Source organism: Triturus cristatus, chromosome 8, assembly GCF_964204655.1.
Source record: "Triturus cristatus chromosome 8, aTriCri1.1, whole genome shotgun sequence".
NCBI lineage: Eukaryota > Metazoa > Chordata > Amphibia > Caudata > Salamandridae > Triturus > Triturus cristatus.
The window spans coordinates 546,115,809-546,130,236 of record NC_140591.1 but is presented as its reverse complement, the minus strand read 5'-3'; positions in this window follow the sequence as shown (position 1 = coordinate 546,130,236).

Genomic DNA, 14,428 nt, shown 5'->3' with positions numbered 1-14,428 from the left:
CGAGCGGAACGGAAATTTAGCCCAGGCCTACTAAAAATCACAACAGTAACTAAGTCGACTTTTATCACTTGTTTCTAAGAACTGTCCCAGGACTGAATCTAGAATCCAGTCCTGGAGTTAGAAAAGTAATCCTGAAAGTAATCTATTGCAAATAACTTAAAACTTCCATGGAGCTCAATGCATTATTGTGTTTGAAATTCTGTTGCCTATTGCAACAATCTGTAACTATCTACAAAAGTCAATTGCATATTGCAAAAGTATTCAACTAAAGCTTCTCATTCTGAGAAAGTATATTTTAATACCTATTGTTGGTTCTAAAATAAAACAAATATATATTTTTTATTGAAACCATTTACCTAGAGTTTAGTTATTGAGTGTGTGTGACCATTTGCTGACTGAGTGTGTACAACAAATGCTTTACACTGTCCTCTGATACTGCCTTACTGCTTGACCAAGCTACCACTTTAGAGAGTAAGGTTATATCTAACTTTAGCCTCTGCCAAACCTCTGGGGACTGTGGACTCTGTACACACTGTACCTATTTGGGAACAGAATATACAGAGCCACTTTCTCACACACCTATTTCTATAGATCTGGAGTAGGATTTGCGGGGGCCTCCTACCCAGTATTTTTTTTAGAAATTGGCTAAAGCAGTAGTTGATTTCATAAAAAGCTAGTTTTCTTGCTTTCACTGCTTGAGCCAGTAGCTTTATGATCGAAAATTATTCTCAAGTAGCTAAAACTATTTATAAAATCTATTTTTTGTCCATCAATGTACATGGCTCTACATTTGTTGCTACCTGAGCCGCACCTCATAACGAAGGTTTTTGTTGATTTCACCCTTAATCCTAAATCATGCATAAAAGTTGTAAAACAATCTAGTAGTCTTTGTAGACCCACTTGGGTGCGGCACATCAGGACTGCGTCATCCGCAAACATTAGTGCCGGTATGGCCCGCCCTTTTATCATAGGAAAGTCTTGGCCCGCTTTCCTCAAGGCTTGATCTAACTCATGTATGTAAGGATTAAAAAGGAAGGGGGTAAACACTAGGCCTGGGCTAAATTTTCGTTCCGCTCGCGGAAATTGCGATAATTTGAAATTTTTGCGTTCCGCGTAGGGCGCGAAAATGTCAAAATTTCAGCATTCCGCAGCTTAGCGATAATTTGTTTCTTGCTCGCGCTGTAAAATAATACATTCTCGCGCACGCGCGATCGCCTTACCTGAATCCCCGCGTTCGCCGACAAGTTTTCCAGATCCGGTCGCGTTCTCCACGAGATATTGGATTGTTGGTAGCCATTTGCGCTGTCTCGCGACAGTTCGCGCCCGCAGTAATGTCATTGGTCGCGCGATCACGTCTTTCTTCTCGCGATCATGCACCGCGAGAAGAGTGAAAATAAGATGGCCGCAACCGCATGGGTAATTTGGCAAGCCGTGACCACGCAGAAAATACCGCGAACTTCGTGATATTTCCGCGTGTTTGCGGAGATTTTTAACATTTTCGCGATAATTTGCGAAAGTCACTATTGCAAATTCTGCCCACCCCTAGTAAACACACATCCTTGCCTGACCCCTCTATTTATTTTAAATGGGGCTGTGCATTCTCCATTTAGACCATAACTTACTCTGGCCTTAGCATTCTGGTAGAGTTGTTTTAAAAAGTGGATAATGGTACGATCTTCCCCTTGATCCTGGAGCACTCTCCACAGCCTATTGTGCTGTACGCAGTCAAAGGCTGCGGTGAGGTTGACAAATGCTAAAAACATTTTGCCTTGTTTTAAAAGAGTGTATTTATCAATAAAAATGCTCAGAATTAAACTTTGTTCGATGGTTCCCAAACCCTTTTGGAATCCAAATTGCAAATCTGAGAGAATCTTACTCTCCTCAGCCCAATCCTGCAGTCTCTTTAGTAAAATTTGTCCAAATATTTTAGCCAAGCAGTCTAACAAGGATATTGGGCGATAGCAGGCGGAGTCTTGTCTAATTACTTTTTTTACAAATAGGAACTAAAATAGATTCCGACCATGTCTCAATAAGCTTGGACGAGTAGCTAGCCATGATTACTTGAGTAAGGAGGGGACCCCATAGCGCTAAACTATTTCTTAAGAAATCTAAAGGAATTCCGCCTGGTCCGGGGGGCTTCCCTTCTTTACTGGCCTTAATAACTCTGTTTACTTTGTCCAGAGTTACCTGGAGGTCAATTATTTGTATTGGGCTTGACGGTGTTATTTCCTCGCCATCCTCTGAAATGGTTACTACTGCATCAACATTATCAGCGTTGCTAACTATTTTCGAAAAAGTGCTGTACCCATTGCCCCCGTGATCGCAATTTCAATGGAGGGACTCCAAGAAGGGGGCCTACATGTTGAAAACTAAAACGGCGATATGATTAAGCATTCACTAAAGATATGAATTCTCTCTCGTTAAAACATGTTTCTTGTCTTATGTTGACTAATGTCTGGACTCCATCTTGTAATGTCATGCCTCCACGTGCTTTGCACGAGAAGAGTCCTTTCTTCTTGTCACTTGCTCTTGTAATCTGCCTAGTAACAGTCTATAAATAGCTCCTTTGTTTGTCTGGCGCATGCCCAGACTTGACCACATCTGTTATCAGTTAGTCCTTGCTCGACCATGTTTTCGCGGGCTCAGGACATTGTCGTCTCCGCCCACATATTGATTCTGTATCGAAAATGTCCATAAAAGGTAAAGAACTTTGCCTCATGTTGTATCCACCCACTTATGAGCCCCTCTGTTGTGTATAAAAGGGGACCGCGTACGCAAGTTCTTTGTGCTACTCTATGCAATACTGAAGAGTGTTGTATGGGTTGTAGGACCACCCTTAAGGGTTAATAAACTCTGTCTTTCTATTTGCAGTTTCCGTGCCATCTTCCTTCTAACTTTTGTTACAGGAGAGCGAACCCTTGTATTCTGCGGGCCTAGCTGGGGCCTGTATTTTTCAATTGGCGCCCGTCACGTGGGGCTCATCGGCGACTCGGATGCTCGAAGGACTGGTCGTGACGAAGGTGAGGAATTTGGCCGGGGATGTGATCACTGCCAGCGGCGTTTTTAGTCCTGGCATCCCGAGGTTTCTTCCCTGCCAAACTGACCTTCTGGGTGGCGCCGGTCCTCGACTGAGACCTCTTCTGTCGGTTTTGCAGCGACAGCCGTTTGGGCGAATTTTGGAACTTGGCAGTTGGAATCGGGACACTCTTGATTGGTAAGAACCGTTGTACGGTACTTGCTCCGAGTTTTGAAGCCTGGGTTGGCTATTTGAGTTTGATTTGTGATGACCGGTCATATTTTGTATTGATTACTGTGAGAATATATGCGTTGCAACACACATAGGCAGGTAATGTGGAGATATTTCTCCGGAGTTGTGTAAATTTGAACGGCACAAAGTTTAAGTGCCATTTTTGATAATACTGCATATTTTGATTATTTTTGAGCATGCCTGCTTTCAGCGCACTCCGTAAGTGGTGCTGCTGTTTTGGAAACCGGTTAAATCTCGAGGAATCTGCTCCAGCCCCCCCATAGGGGACTCCTAATAGGGATATGTATGTGAAGCATGGTCTTTCCTCTATAATGTACAGCACAGTGTGGAGGAAATACACCAAAAAGGATCCTGAGTTACGATGGCCTTTGAATGGATCGTTTGATATGCATAAGATTGAGTATGTGGAACAGTGTATGTGTAAACGGCGTGCTCGGCAAGACATGTTTTAATGTGTACGGTTATGGGTAAAGGAAGTGCGTGAGCGAGAGAAATGTGAGAAGGCGCTGTTTGATAAAGAGCAACGGAAAAATGATCATGTGAGAGCGCAGGAAGCGAAGCGTCGGGAAGAAAGAGAACTGGCGGAGAGACAAGAGAAAGAGCGTAGGTTGCAAGTCTCGGGTCAATATGCTGTCCGCCAGCCACTTTATCCTGTCCTTACTAATCTTGAAGATGATTTTTATTTATGAGATCGCTCTCCGCCCCCTTATGTTGGCGCGTCCGCCCCGAGATCACAGGATTCTGGATCGGTTTCGGATAAGGTAGACACGCGGTCCATGTTACCAGTTGATCGTATGGGTGAGCTTCGGAAAATTTCTTTGCGTGCGCTTAAAGGCAAGCTACCCCTTGCTGAATTGTTGGACTCTTTGGAAAGTTGGCGGGATAAAGAGAAGCTGTATTTTGCGGCATCCTTTTCTGATGAAGTGATCAATGCCTTCGGAAATATTCTGATGTTTTCGAGCCTGATGCTGTAGTTTCAGATGCTAAAGCATTACGTAACGGTGTTTTTCCTCCCTCTAAGGTACCCGATGCGGTCCGACGGCTGTTTGCATTGCGGGACGCGGCGTTTGAACTTCAAGAGAGAGCGCGCCTAAAGGCAGGGGAGAAGAAGCAATCGGATACGCGTACCGTCGGCGACCAGTCATCTACCTCCCAATCAGATAAGAGTGAACTAGTGCATGCTAAACCGATGCGAGAGGCGGCACCTTTGTATGTTCCTCCTAAAGGAGCAGGAAATAGTTCAGATATATCTTCCCCCAATGCTAGGGGATATTTTGTGTATAATTGGGTTTATACTCCCTGGCATAGGGCTGATGTTATGGCATTAAAGAATGCATTGCCTGACCCCCGCAAGAATCCAGCGGCCTTTTACGAAGAGGTTGAAGGGGCCTTGAATTCTTGTACTATGACCTTAGCAGATATAGATTTGTTCTTTGGGCTTATTTTGCCACCGGATATGTGGCGATCTGTGCGGAAGGTGGATGATCACGCCGCTTTTAAGGCCAAATGGTCTGAGATTGAGGATGTGGATAGGGAGAGAAAACCCGTGCAAAAACCGCCCCAGCTTATTTTAGATCTTCCCACGGCTATTTTGACTAAATTGAAAACAATTATCCCCCCTAAAAAGATTGATTGGAACATGTTAGCATCGTGTAAACAGAAGGTTGATGAATCGGTTTCAGGCTTCTTTACGCGCTTCGAGGAGACATTTCATGATTTCAGTGGTCAGTCCCTTACGGATGACACGGGTCGACATCTTTTTGTTGATAAATACGTGGCGAATTTATTGCCATGAATAGCAGCTCGTTTAAAAGCGAGTGAAAGTTCCTGGTCCACTTCGTCTCCGGCATCCCTCCTGACTATGGCTCAGTATTATGAGCGTCAGGAACAAGAAGCGAAGGGGCATGAGGAGAAGAAATCGAAAGATTTGAAAACTAAGGTGATGTTAGCACAAGTGTATGGTACGCCTCGTCGGGGTATCGACAGAGGTAGAGGAGGATACTATGGTCCCCCTTCCGTTCGGTCAGATGTTAACCCTTTCGCTGCGGCGGGAATTCCGCCGCAGCGCTGGGAGGTGCGGGGGGGGGGCAGCGCGGTGGCGCTGTGCTCATGACGGAGCCGCTCCGTCATGAGCCACGGTTGAGCTGTGCTCATGACGGAACGGTTCCGTCATGACTCCGCCCATTTGCGTTGTCCCCCCGCACAGGCGGGGAAATAGCGCTGCGTAGGCGGAGCGGCCGCCAACGGCCGTGACATGACGGAACCGTTCCGTCATGAGCACACGGCCACCGTGGCTCATGACGGAGCGGCTCCGTCATGAGCGGGGAAGGGGTTAATAGGAATCAATGTGTGTATTGTAAACAGTCGGGTCATTGGGATAGAGATTGTCCGGTATTATATGCATCTCGTCAGGGACGTGGTCAGGGACCACCGAGAGGTAGAGGGGGCTTTTCGAATTTTAGAGGGAATTCCAATGATCGTGCTCGATTTGACTCTAACGTGCAGCAACGAGATAGACCTAACGTATTTGATCGGCAAAATCAGTATCAAATGTCTGGGAATGACCGCCCTGGGTACCATGATTCGCAGCATGCATAGGATTGCGTTGGATGGGGGTTGGAATCAGTTGAAGTACCGGTTGATCAGAAGGGTCCTTATGTTTCAGCAAGTGTTTTGGGTTCTACTGATCGGTTCCTAGTTGATACCGGAGCTACTCGTAGTGCACTGTCTAAACAATTGGTTCCGAGGGCTCCCCCATCTGGCTTAATGGTTACATCGGTAGGGTTTGATGGTACACTCTCTCGAAGCCCTCTTTCCCGACCCCTTGCCTTCCATGTTGACCACTTTTCTGCACCCTGTCTGTTTTTGCTCGCTCCGAACACGCCCGACAACATTATGGGTCTTGATATGCTTAAGCACTTCAGAGCTATGATCCGCTGCTCCCATACTGGAGTACGTGTGATATTAAACGATAATCACCCACTGACAGACCGGATGTGTGTGGTTGCGGAGGATGCTGCATTGGCTTCCCTCCCTCATTCTTTGTGGGCCACTTCGGATACTGATGTGGGACAGATGGTGATTCCGCCTGTCCACATTAGTGTCCAGGAGGGTGCGGTGTTACCTCGCCTCCCTCAGTATCGTATTTCTCAGGTGGGGGAGGAGGCACTCATACAGATTGTGCAGGATTTGATTAAGGTGGGAGTGGTGGAGGAAGTTCCCTACAATGTCTGCAATAGCCCTATTTTACCTATTTTGAAGAAAGATACTGACGCCAAGGTTTATCGTTTTATCATTTACTTAAGAGAAGTGAATAAGATAGTGATACCTCAGTACCCAGTGGTTTCTGATATCACAACGTTACTCACTTTGGTTCCGCCAACGGCGACCACGTTTTCAGTTATTGATTTAAAAAATGCTTTCTTTTCGATTCCTATTCATCCTGATAGCCGATACCTCTTCGGTTTTACTTTGAATAATAGGTCTTACAGATTTTGTAGAGTCCCTCAGGGTTATACAGAAAGCCCTAGTATTTATAGTCAAGCATTGAAAAGGCAATTGGATTCCTTTGTTCTGCCTGATGGTGTCGCCCTTATACAATATGTCGATGACATCTTGTTGGCGGCTGACACTTCTGAGTTGTGTGAGAAGACTACGTTATCTTTGCTTTCCTTTTTGGCATCTCACAATCACAAAGTGTCGAGGAAGAAATTGCAATTCTGTAGACCAAAGGTGACTTATTTGGGTCACCTTTTGTCTAAGGAGGGGCGTGCACTCACACCAGATCGTATTCAAGCAATTTTGGACACGCCAGTACCTTCCACACAGAAGGATGTGCGTGCATTCTTGGGTTTAGCCTCTTTCTGTAGGCAATGGATATTGGGGTTCTCACACATAGCTAAGCCATTATTAGCACTTTTGACAATAGACACTCCGATTCCTCTTCCCTGGTCAAATGAGTGTGAAATTGCTTTGCAGCAATTACGACAAGCCCTTTGCTCAGCACCAGTGTTAGGTACCCCTGATTATACGAAGCCCTTTTCACTGTATGTGCATGAGAGAGATGGATGTGCATTATCAGTTTTAGTGCAGATGCACGGCGACAAGCAGCGCCCTTGTGCATATTTTTCGGCTGTACTTGATCCTGTTGCCCGAGCATTACCAGGGTGTTTTCGCTCAGTCGCGGCGACAGCTGTGTCAATACGCCAAAGTGAGGGAATTGTGTTATCTCAAAAGCTGTTGGTATTAGTCCCCCATGCTGTTGATGCCCTGCTTAATCAGACAAAGACGCAGCATTTGACCAGTGCTCGTTTAACGGGATATGAGTTGACGCTTTTGGCTCCCCATATTACGTTAAAGAGGTGTGCAACGTTAAATCCAGCCACATTGTTGCCGTTTCCGGAAACACAGTCTGAAGCACGAAAAACACATGACTGTATTCTTGTGACTGAGGAACAGACAAAGGGTCGTATTGATCTCCAGGATACGCCCTTTACAGATGTAGATGGAGAACTGTGGGTGGACGGATCATGCCTGAAGCTACCAGATGGTACGACTTCAGCAGCGTATGCAATTACCACATTACAAACAATAGTGGAGACTGCACGCATACCGCAGAAATCAGCTCAGGCAGCGGAACTGATAGCATTAACACGAGCATGTGAGCTCAGTACAGGATTGTGTGTGAATGTTTATACAGATAGCCGCTATGCCTTCGGAGTAGCGCACGATTTCGGCCTACTCTGGAAGGAGAGAGGGTTTCTAACGTCACATGGAACCCAGATAATGTATGGGCAGTTAGTTCACAACCTTTTTACTGCACTAACATATCCAAAGAAGATTGCTATAGTTAAATGTAGTGCCCATAAGAAGGTGGTTGATAAAGTTGGAGAAGGGAATGCTTTAGCAGACCGGGTGGTGCGAGAGACTGCGATGCAGCCTGGTGCTACTGCAATGTATGTTGTGAAATCGCAGACAGAAAAATGGCACGATGCCAGGAGAGAAGTGTTGGAGATACAGAGGACCGCTTCCGATAAGGAACAGGAGCAATGGTCCAATGATGGAGAATTAGATGATGAAGGGTGTTGGAGAAGTAGGCAGATGGATAAATGGAAGTTACCCACAGCCTTCGTACAACCAATGGTTCAGATGGCACATGGACTAGCGCATGTCGGAGCTTCCGCAATTGTCAAATTACTCACGCGAGTTTGGGAGCATCCGGAGATCGCTAGTACGGCTAAGAGGGTAGTGCAGACCTGCATGATTTGCCTAAGGTACAACCCAGGAAAGGGTACACGAACTCCAGCAGGAGGATTTGCAACGCCTACTGCACCCTTTGAGGTTTTGCAGATGGATTACATTCAGCTTGAGAAATGTAACAATCTGAAGTATGTTCTAGTAGTGGTTTGTGCCTTCAGTAAATGGGTTGAGGCATACCCTACGAAAGACAATACTGCAATGACTACTGGGAAGATGCTATTGAAGGAGTTTTTCCCTCGATATGGTGTTTGCAGATTGCTGTGGAGTGATAACGGACCTCATTTTATAGCAGATGTTATCAAGTATGTCCTGAAAGGCCTAGGCATTACACAGAAGTTCCATGCAGTGTTTCACCCTTAGTCTGCGGGATTGGTTGAGAAATATAACGGTACTCTGAAGCTTAAGATCGCTAAGATCCAAGCTTCAACTTCTTTGACTTGGCCAGATGCTTTACCGCTGGCATTATTGTCAATTAGATCGATACCGCATTCTCGGACCGGTCTCACACCCTACGAGATCGTGTTTGGACGCCCAATGAATGTTTGGGGTCCACCAAAACCGCAGTTAGTGTATGATGTACCTTGTGTAATGATGAGTGATTATCTGGCACAGTTAACGGATAATTTGGTTTCTATTCATCAACAGGTTCGAGAAGCTCTCCCTGATCGGTCCACAGGTGAAGGTCATAACCTCCGACCTGGCGATCAGGTTATGATAAAGGTATTCGAAAGGACGAACAGTCTGGAACCGAGATGGGTTGGTCCTGAGCAAGTCTTGCTCGCAACGAGGACAGCTGTGCGAGTTTCCAATCGGAAGAACTGGATCCACTCCTTGCACTGTCGTAAAGTGCCGCCTGGATTGGTGGACCCTGCTGTGTTGACCGACCATCGAGAAATACTGACTGTGGAGAAAGGCCGTGCTGTGGAACCGAACGACACTGAGGAGCTCTTCCCGGACCAAGCGATCCCTGGAGGAGGGATATATCAACTTCGACCGAGGAAGTGATTTTTTTCCCTGTTCTCAGATACGTTGTCAGAACGGCCCTTAGGTTAGTGAAACGGAGAGCCAATGAGGCAAGGGGGGGGGATCAGCCCTGCATTAGTGTAGTGACACCCGTCTTGGCCCGCTGGTGAAGAAATCAACGGCTGCCTAAGGGGAAGAGTTCTGACAACCTTTTAGTTTCAGGAAGATACTGACTTTTTACTACAAGATGGAAAAGAAGAAGATTCTTTGTGCGACAAGCTTTATTATCATTGTAGCTATTGTTGGTATAACCACATGGTTTGTTGAGGATGTGACTCCTGCCCTTCAGTTGCTTGTTTTGACCACTCCAGTGCCTGAGGAGCACTACTTCTATACCCTTCCGTATCAAGAATTGAAGCATCGTCAGTCTTATTTGAATAACACTTTTATCCAGATGTTGCATCATACCCATGTTGCTACGAATGCTACGAACTGTTGGATATGTGGTATGATGCCAGCTCATCAGAAGAAAGGAGGAACGCCATTCATACCTCTTCCTTTCTCTCATAATGGCTCTTGTAGAGCATGGTATACTTTGCTTTTGTGCCACACGGAAACCTACAGTGGGACGATTACGTTTCAGACTTAATAGAGAATGTCATCAAGATAAAAATGGCTATCCACAAGCGAATGGGACAATATGGGAGTGGGAAGAATATCGACCAGATAATGAATCGATCCCTTACATTTTCACAAACACCAGAGACACTGCAGGGAAAGAACGCTTTGTGATTCAAGTGGCACAAGCTCAAGCGGACCTGTGTGTCCAGAGTGTGGGTTATATTGCTGTTGGTGTTAGTGATTGTATTATTGTTCTGAATATAGATGGATTAAATAATAGTACTTTCTTAGCCTCCCATAATACATACTTTGTATGTGGGAATAAGGGTTATTATCGCTTACCAGCCGGCTGGTCCGGAGTATGTTATGTAGCATTTTTATTACCTCCTGTATTCCTAGCACCTGCATCCTATCATAAAGATTTGAAGTTGCTGAACAATGTAACTGTAAATAGGTATAAACGTACTCTATCTATTGATGATGTTGATCAAACTGATACTAGCTTACAGCAGTATGTTGATTTTAACTTAGGATTGTTCTTCTTTGTTGGAGCTGCCCTAAATAGTAGAAAGGTTCGTAGATTAACAAGAGTTGTAGAGGCTGTGACGAATCAAACCGCTGCTGCTCTTGGGAATCTTACGGAAGAACTACAAATTACTAGAATTGTTGCATTGCAGAATCGTATGGTGTTAGATGTTATGTTAGCTGATAGAGGTGGAGCATGTAAAATTATGGGAAGTAGTTGCTGTGTGTTTATTCCTGATAAGAAAGCTATTGCCAATGTCACCCACCAGAAATATTTAACCAAATAGGTGGAAGAGATGATGAAAATTGACATCTATGATGATTATCCCAATAAGCCGAATGTCTTCAGTAAATGCTGAAAGGGTCGTCTGTTGAAAACTAAAACGGCGATATGATTAAGCATTCACTAAAGACATGAATTCTCTCTTGTTAAAACATGTTTCTTGTCTTATGTTGACTAATGTCTGGACTCCATATTGTAATGTCAGGCCTCCACGTGCTTTGCACGAGAAGAGTCCTTTCTTCTTGTCACTTGCTCTTGTAATCTGCCTAGTAACAGTCTATAAATAGCTCCTTTGTTTGTCTGGCGCATGCCCAGACTTGACCACATCTGTTATCAGTTAGTCCTTGCTTGACCATGTTTTCGCGGGCTCAGGACATTGTCGTCTCCGCCCACATATTGATTCTGTATCGAAAATGTCCATAAAAGGTAAAGAACTTTGCCTCATGTTGTATCCACCCACTTATGAGCCCCTCTGTTGTGTATAAAAGGGGACCGCGTACGCAAGTTCTTTGTGCTACTCTATGCAATACTGAAGAGTGTTGTATGGGTTGTAGGACCACCCTTAAGGGTTAATAAAATCTGTCTTTGTATTTGCAGTTTCCGTGCCAACTTCCTTCTAACTTTTGTTACAGGAGAGCGAACCCTTGTATTCTGCGGGCCTAGCTGGGGCCTGTATTCTTCATACACTGCCCTCCAGAAGGCCACACCATCCTTAGACGCAGAGGACTCCTGTAGGGTTTGCCAGAGCTCATCGCTTATTTCCTCCTTATGTACTTTGGTCCCATTTTTATAATCCCTCCTTGTCTTAGCGCTACCGGGTTTCTTGGTGTTTCATGGGTCAAATTTTTCAAAGTTGCAGAAGCCCGAGTACACTTTGTATCAAACCACCTATTTGTCTTCCTGGATGATTTTGTCTTTTCTACCCATAAAACCACTTTTATAGTCTTAGTAATGTGCCAGAAGGCTGTTAGAACTGTATCATGTGTTGCATTTACGTCTAAAATTCCCATAATTGCCAAGTTTCTATTTACCACAATCATCTTTGTGGTGTCTAGTGGATCAACCGACAACCACTTCAGGGCATAACCATTTATCCAATTTATTACCAGTTCTTCAGGGGCATAAGTAAGTTTGCGCTCATGGATTGTTTGTTGTGTTAAATATGTAAGAGAAATGCTGTGTGGAAAACGATCACTCAAAATGATATCATGTGTTTTGAATGACTTCATTCTAGTCGCATATCTATTTGAGATAAGGATATAATCTATTATAGTAGAACATCCTCTCCCATTAAATGTGCTTTTGAAGAGAGCAGGTTTAACGCTTAACTCATTTGCGAATCCCAGATCATGACCACAGAGTATTTCATTTAGAATTTCCCCGTAATATTCATTTGGGAAATGGGTTTCGCTATTCCCTTCTTCGGTCATGATACCACAAACATCTTTACAATTATTTGGACACAGAACTGTATTAAATCGCCCCCCCCCCCCAGATAAGACACGCCTCCCCTTCCCTTTCCTTTTCAACTGTTTTCAAATTTTTGTCTCATTTTTCCCAGATTTTCCCAATGTGATCCAATTGGGCATTATTAACTCTAATATAACAACTCTATGATTATTGTCAATATGTAGTAGCAACACTTGGTAATATATTTCCACATATTTCAGCTCTATGTTTCTGGCAATTATCATGTTAGATATATAAATAGATTAGCTACCCCTTGCTCTCCTATGATTCCCTGCCACCGCTGCTGTGAGAAAGGTTCGATACCCATTAATATGGGTCGCCTCTTTTAACCATGTCTCTTGAAAACCTAAAATGGAAAAGTCCAAAATGAAATCACACGACAGTGGATTACCCAGCTTTGATCGTAGCCCCGCTACATTCCAATAAACCAATTTTACTACATTGGGAGCTTTACTACTTAGTCCATTTGTCATGGTCACCTCAACATTTTGTACATTAGGTACAATAGATAGTATCTGTGACTGGCTTTTCACTGGAATTGGTGGACTAACCTCTACCAATTGGTTTGTTTCAGACACCACCTTGGCCGTCGCGGATAGTGCTTGAGTTTCTGCCACTTTCTGCTCTAATTGATAAGTGATATTTAACTCAATATGAAATTTATGTAGGTTATTGAAATTTGATTTAATAAGCTTATTTTTAACTACAGCCTACTTATTTTCGTGATGTTGCACTTTCCGCTTTTCCAGTCAATCTATAGCCTCTAAATTTTTCAAGCTGTCATATCTATATGCTGTGTGAACAGTGTACCTAGGGTAGCTCTCACCTTCATAGTTTTTATTCATATTTAAATCTCCCTGTGAGTATGGAGGTTTATAGAAGTGACCTAATGGGACAACATTTATAGTTTGGGGACTAATAGAAACACTCCCTAATCATTCTAAAATGGTTCTCACCAGGTATGGGGAGGCAAACGTCAAGACCACACAGTCTCCTAGAAGGGCTTTTTGGGTTTTACCTACCCAAGCCATTCTTCTAGCCATTTTGAATTCAGAAAACAGAGCCCTATCTAATCCAGTCCTGGTACTCAACCAGTATAGGGATTTATTTCTCAGTTCCATCCAAGATTCATTTTCATAGTAGGCGAGCTGCGGAACATTAATCAAAATTACAGAATATGGAGCTGCTTCCAGGGGGAGGTCTAAGGCTCGAACAGTGATTTTAGTATTAATCTTTGGGATGCACGTGTTGTTAAAAGTTTGTTTGCTACTAGGAGGGTTAATATCATTTGGTTCTCTCCCCTGATAATTTCCCTGCACTTCCCTTCACCCACTGTGATTCTGAAGGGATCTTTCTATGCCTGACTGAGTTTTTACCCCCTCTGATCCTGTCCCTGTTTGCCTGGTTTGTTTGGTTTAGATCTTCTTGTCCCCCCTCCCTTATGGTTTGGATATTTTTTGCTTCCCGAGGCGTCACGTTTACTGCTCTGGACGTCCTCGATGTAATACACTCCTTACTTTCACTCCTTTCTTTATTACTGCATATAATGCGTTTCTCAATAAATTTCTGCAAAGCCACCTATCTAGTTTTTTAATCTCTCATCCATCTTGCCTAGGGACTCTTTAAGTATGCTCGCTATTTCTTCCATTTGTACAGAGACCTTGTTAAAATCATCCATTGTGCTGCAAGTCTCGCTATGGGTTGATTGTTTAGGGTTCTGCCCTGCTTGTGTTAAAATTAGTGTTTTTTTACGCTTTGTCACCTTTTTTTGCTGTTTGGTGCTTCTAGTTTTTGACATAGGGAATCCGGTTGTATAACACTATTATAGTCCCCTGCATTTCTTGGGCGCTTTGACGGTGGTTGGGATTCGCTGTCCTCATCACTAATCCCCAAGTGTTCTGAAAAATTTTGTACGCAACCATTTTTATAGGGAGCACTTTCAGTTCTATTTGCACTTGATGTTATCCATGCTGAAGTTTTCTCAGTATTTAAACTTTCTCTTCTAGCTTCTGCATTTAGGGTCTCTTCAACTGTAGATA